The 6,186-nt window shown below is 41.8% G+C and overlaps 1 pseudogene; it reads left to right on the plus strand.

Moving 5' to 3' along the window:
* The first annotated feature begins 1,750 nt into the window (after window positions 1–1,750).
* On the plus strand, window positions 1,751–5,913 carry LOC127186907 (26S proteasome non-ATPase regulatory subunit 14-like; annotated as a pseudogene).
* The last annotated feature ends 273 nt before the right edge of the window (window positions 5,914–6,186 follow it).

The following is a 6,186-nucleotide window of genomic DNA, read 5'->3' on the forward strand; positions in this document are numbered from 1 at the left end:
TTGCTTGCCCATCCATGGTCATTACTGCTCTAGTCACAATACCAGGAAATGGAAACACACCCGATGTCTGTAAGCTGATGAATGGATAATGAAAATATGGTTCATTAACACAATGGAATATTACTCAGCTATTAAGAAAATTGAAATGATAAAATTTTCAAGTAAATGGGTCATCCCGAGTGAAGTAACTCAGACCTAGAAAGACAAATAAGTATTGCTTATTTTTCCTCTTTGTAGATGTTGGCTTTGAACTTCCAGATGCGCACGTTTCATTTGACAAAGCCACAGAGGTCAGTAAATGACTAAGAGCCTGTGGGGAGTGTGGGAGGCACAGAGGGATTTTGTGCTCACAGACATGCACTAGGGCAGTGGCTCTCACCCTTCCTAATGCTGTGAGACCCTTTAGTACAATTCCTCATATTGTGGTGACCCCCAACCATAAAATTATTTTTGCTGCTACTTCATAACTTTTGCTACTGTTATGAATCGTACCGCTAATGTCTGTATTTTCCAGTGATCTAAGGTGATTCCCATGAAAGGGTCATTCGACCTCCAAAGGGATCATGACCCTCAGGTTGAAGACACCTGCGCTAGGGGAACCTGAAATGTTAACCGTGTAGAACTTCATCCAGAAGCCTGAAGCCGACCTGTTTTCTAGCCTGGGAACCTTTGCACAATATGTGTGGCTGAAGACCCTCGTCCAGACCCACTCTCTCATAAACTTGGTTTTTTCCATCAGTCTATACAATCTAATTTTCTGAAAGGTGTCACGTGTACTTTACAAGGAGTTTTGAAGTAGTCGCACCTGATCTATTAGATTTAGGCATGCTTTTTTGTACATGTGGGATTGGGTTAGTCACTACAAAAATAGTTTTCACCCGATTGTGCTGTATTTAAATAAGCCTATAATAGGACAATCAGGGTCAGACTTTCAGAGTTTGAAACAACACTGGCTACTGAGTCATGTTGCGCCAAACTGTCTTCAGGCCTCCCATGGGTCATCTCTCTGCTGCCAGTGAAGGTCACATAGATCCCTGTAGGGGAGGGGCTTTCAAGGGACAGAAAATAGAATGTGTTGGTACAAAGTGTTAAAATGTAATTATGGGGCTCAGTAGTTAAGAGCACTGGCTGCTCTTCCAGAAGACCTGGGTTCAATTCCCAGAACCCACGTAGCAGCATACAGCCTATCTGTTCCTCCAGCTTTAAGGGATCCGGCACCCTCACACCGACGTACATGCAGGCAAAACACCAATGCACACAAAATACAAATAAATCTTTAAAAAAGTTAGTAGGTAGATAAATTGGGACGGGATAAGGGATAGCAGGGCAGAAGAGGGAGAGTGACTGGGATGAATAACACTAAGAACTTTTCAAAAGAGCCATATGGGAACCTGGTACTGGAGAAATATATATATATATATATATCCTACTGGTACAGTAGTGGTACAAGCAACACGGGAGTAATAAACCACTCCCTGGATTTAAGTGCAATTCCACATCAGGCCAAGAACCTCCAGCTATACTGAGGTCACAGGCCCCAGGGAAGAACTTATTACTGTTATTCTACTAAATGTATTAAATTTTACATAGTACTAAACTGATTGCTAGTGACCTCTTCTTAAACCATAGATAAATACATGTCTCAACATTCATTAGAGAGGCTTCTATTCTCAGTAGATGGCACATAATATAGGAGTCCACAGCCTGCCAATGGACAGGGAATGAGAGAATGGAGAATGCTTCGATCTGAATGAATCACATATACCTCACGCCCTGCTTCCAGTGTTCAGGGATTAGGACAGAAGAGGGCACAGAAGGAGAGTCAGAGCCAGAGGCAGCGGACGACTCCAAGGCAGCGCTGTCTTCTGCTCCAACATCGCAGATGCACACGGGACCTCACTGCAGTTGCAGCAGCGTGCACAAGACCTGTGCAAGCCTAAGCCGGACCAAATGCCAGCATCGAGAGAGGAGGTTGGCATGGTTCCACCGAAAGCCAAGGAGGGATTAACAATTTTAGCTGAGAGAGGAAAGGGCAGAAAAAAAAGAAAGAAAGAAAGAAAGAAAGAAAGAAAGAAAGAAAGAAAGAAAGAAACTAAGAAAGCCAATAAATTGACCACGTTCCATTGGAAAGTATTTGAGCAGCACAGATTGGCCTTGAAAGAAAAAAGGGGGCACATATCGGGCAATAGGGGAAAGGTGAGTGGACCTAGGAAAATTTGGGTAATGGAGACTGATAATAATCAAAATGCACTGTATGAAATATCAAATAACTAAAGATAAGAAGGAAAAAGTGTTCCGGGAAACAGACTACAAACTAGGCACTTACCCAGTCATTTGGCTAGTGATGTTTTGTTCCATGCTCTTTGTATTTATTCTAACCAATATTATGCTAACAAACATTAGCCTGGCAAGGATTACATAACCACTTTGTTTTTCTATAAATGTCTCCGCCAAGAGCAAAGATTTTAATGGGCCTGTTTCTGATCTCTGCCCACACAGAAAATTTGACACTAAATTTCCAATTTCTCTTGATTGGAACATTGTGGAGAGGAGAAAGTTGAGTGCAGTGCATGCAGGGCAGCGGGCTGGAGAAGGGTGGTAGGTGCTGTGTGAGATGTTCCTGGTAGAATCCCTTCAGACTACAGCCCACTCACGCAACCGTCACTGAAGGAGGTCCCTTCAGACTACAGCCCACTCACGCAACCGTCACTGAAGGAGGTCCCTTCAGACTACAGCCCACTCACGCAACCGTCACTGAAGGAGGTCCCGCATCTGTAGCTCAGTTATTTTTACGTGACTCTCGGAAGCAAGAATTTTTTCATTTATACAAAACACCCAATATTACATACAAATGCCCTAATTCTATCAAGTTCATAGAAACCTAACATAAAATAGAGGTTCTGGAGGACTCGGAGACAAAGGGACTCAAGGAAATTATTTCATACATACAGTTTAACTTGGGGAAGATTAAAAAAAAAATCTTCTGGAAATGAGTAATTGCTGTGTTTGCCCAACAACATGAATATAATAAGCAACTGAACTATATTTAAAAACGTGCAAAGAGGAAAATTTTGTGTACATCACTATAACTGTAATTTTAAAAGCAGTGAAAAGGGATTTGTCTTCTGCACAGAACCTCCCCTTGGCCAGGAAAGAGTGGGCCTGCCGACCACATGGTGCCTGAAAAGTAGGAGCAAGTTGCAACCACTGCAGCTGACTCAGACCTGGAGAGGCTACGGTCTGTTCAATGGTTCCTCCTGCCAGAGATGGCCTGTTTCTGAAAGCCTGTACTCGGCGTCACACATAAGCAGAGGTCAGAAGGAGAGCCCATATTTGTGGACGTGAGAGCAAGGAAGTATTTCCAAGCAGGAGGCAGCAAAGTCACGTGGGAGGAGAAAGCAGCATCCAAGAGCGAGTATCTTTTAAGGATATTCAAAAATGTCTTCAGTACAATTGCTAAGCCTAGCAACAACAAACGATGAGGTGCACACAGCACAAGTCGGCCACAAAGCTGTACAATTCTGCTTTTCCCCCTAGGTTGGAGAAGTAGCAGCCAGTGATAGTTTAGATGCCTCATTTCCTACAAGAAGGCATCAGAAATAACTGCCTTTTGCTATTATTTCCTGAAAAAATATGAGACAAATTCTCACTGTATCTCCTAACATTTTTTCATCTTAAGATTTAAAGGAATTAGTAACCTGAAATATTTCCCCTTTTTTCCTGTTTAAAACCATATCAAATTACTTACTATACTGTTATTAATAGTTAATATATAAGTACAGTATTTTAACAATATTATATATTTGTTAAATAAATAATATATATAATATATAATATATAAATAAAATTTAAATTTCCTCTGAGAAGTAAATAAACCAGCTGCTAAATATTGAATGTGTTCTTTTAAAAAATGGGATTATTCTTGAAGCAAGAAGTACCATATACCCCAAGTCCCTCTCTGAACCATGCAGCTGTGAGAAAGCCCTGGCCAGCAGGCACCACCAGAAGAGCAGATGGTGGAACTCAGTTTGAGCATCTTCGTCAAGGAGCAGAGCGGCACCCATCTGTCTGACATTTGGCCTGTATGGGGAAGGGGAAAGCCTGCTGTTTATGCACAATGCTTCCTTCACAGGTGACACTTTCTATCCACTCCCCACAGGGCAGGCAGAAAGCGATCAACAAAACTTCCCTCCCCAGCCCAGCCCTGAAATCATGGTGCCAGCAACTTTGCAATGTCTGTTTCTTTCTCCTGTGTGAGTCAAGTGCTGCAAATGACACTCTTTTTTTTTTAAGTGACCATAACCTGCAGGAACTGTGATCTTCAGGCAACCACATATTTCAAAATGACAGTTACAGCCAAATCTGAAAGGAGAAGCAGCCTTCGAGCTCTGCAGCTAGTTTTTTTTTTTGGTTTTTTTTTTTTAGCCTTGGAGTTCCAGGCCTTCAGTGTTTATCTAGCATGTTCCCCACCATGACATCTTTACCTTCTTGCTCACTCAGCTATTTGAAGGATGCTGCTAACTTAGTGAGCACCAAATACTGTTCTAGAACACAAAGGTGGGAGAATGGTCCCTTCTGCAAAACAATAAATATGTTATACAAAAGAGACTCAGGTCACATGAAACTTGATTGTGGTTATCATGAATAATAGCATTGGCATCCAATATAAAACAAGACAGGTAGTTGCAAACTAGCTTTTCAGATACTTAAAAATTAGTATGTTAGGAATACTTGCAGATGGGCTGACCCTTACAGTGGACTCAAGCTGACTTGTGGCATAGTCTCTGAGCCAGATCCTCACCACTGAAAGCCATGTTGTTGAAAAGTCAGGAAATAACGTGCGGGGGGGGGGGGGGGGGAAGGGCGGGCTACTTAGGAAAAATTATACCTGCTAGAGTTTAGCAAGAGTTTGAGTTAATGAAAAATTACCAAAATTTTTTTTAAAAATGAAGCTTACCAATATAAGGGTTATAGTTGTTAAGTAGAAACACGGAAGGACTCCTCAGATGTGGCGAAAGGGTGGCTGGACTGGGCCAAGGTCACCCCCAGAGCTGCCTGCTGTGGTGGGCACAGCAGAACAAGTTTGCATCTCCTCCCTAATGTTGCCAAAGACAGTAAAACATAGCTGTGCTAAGGGGTCCATGGAACTTACAGGTCTAACTCTTGGGGGATTTGTTGACGAGTAAGTACATCAGAGTGATTGATGTATTGGTTACGCCACAGTCAGGAACGGGTGTCAGCACAGAAACTGTTGATCCAGTGTTCCAACCCAAAATGTCAGATATGCCAAAACACGCCGCTGGCATTCTGACATGGCTGTTGGCTGGTATGTAGTCACCCTGGCTTTGACTGTTGGCATTCTGTCGTGAGTATCAACACTCCACAGAGCTCTGACGCTTTTCCAGAAAGAGCTGCGACAGTGGTTGTGACTCCCATTCAGGGCATGAAGGGAAAGGCTGCTATTAATGCCTAGTTCCAATATGTTGATGGTCTTAGATCATGAACCAAGACAACTTCAAATTGGGTCCATGAAATACTCTATCTCTCCACGCATTAATTCACAGATCAAACTGACATCACTACTTTATCACTATTAGTTATCAGTAAAAATGAACTTAAATTTGCCTAAGAAGAGTTGGGTGGAAGGTTTGACGCCTCAGAATTACAGGGAACACTGTACACAAACTATGTCCCTGGCAAAAGAGATGAGGGAATTAACCAAGAATGATAGGGAGGGAAATGAAAAGATAACACCTGAAAAAGCTATAATAAAGAATGCTAGCAAGCAGGATCCCAAACACTGGTTGGATGAAAATCTGGATGTACTTATGGCTTCAAATATTGTCCAGTGCTTTGCAACAATGTTGCATACTGTTGCATTTAAATAAAGAAACAAAGAAAGCCAGCAGCAATACACTCTGTGGATAGCGTTCTATTGTTCCTAATGTTCTCAATCAAGAGAACTGTGAAAGTGCATTTGGTGAAGTGTAAGACATGTGGGGTCATTTCAGCACTGTGACACCTCTGTTCTCAGTAACACAATTGTTACTTCTGTTTCTTTAGTCAGAGTTTTGCAGATTCTAAAGTTGTGTAAGAACACATCAACATGAACAAAGTTTTCTAAGATCTCATTTAATATTTGAAAAAAAAAACAGTAACACAAATTTTGATTACTGACTACAAAAT

Source organism: Acomys russatus, chromosome 3, assembly GCF_903995435.1.
Source record: "Acomys russatus chromosome 3, mAcoRus1.1, whole genome shotgun sequence".
NCBI classification, from domain to species: domain Eukaryota; kingdom Metazoa; phylum Chordata; class Mammalia; order Rodentia; family Muridae; genus Acomys; species Acomys russatus.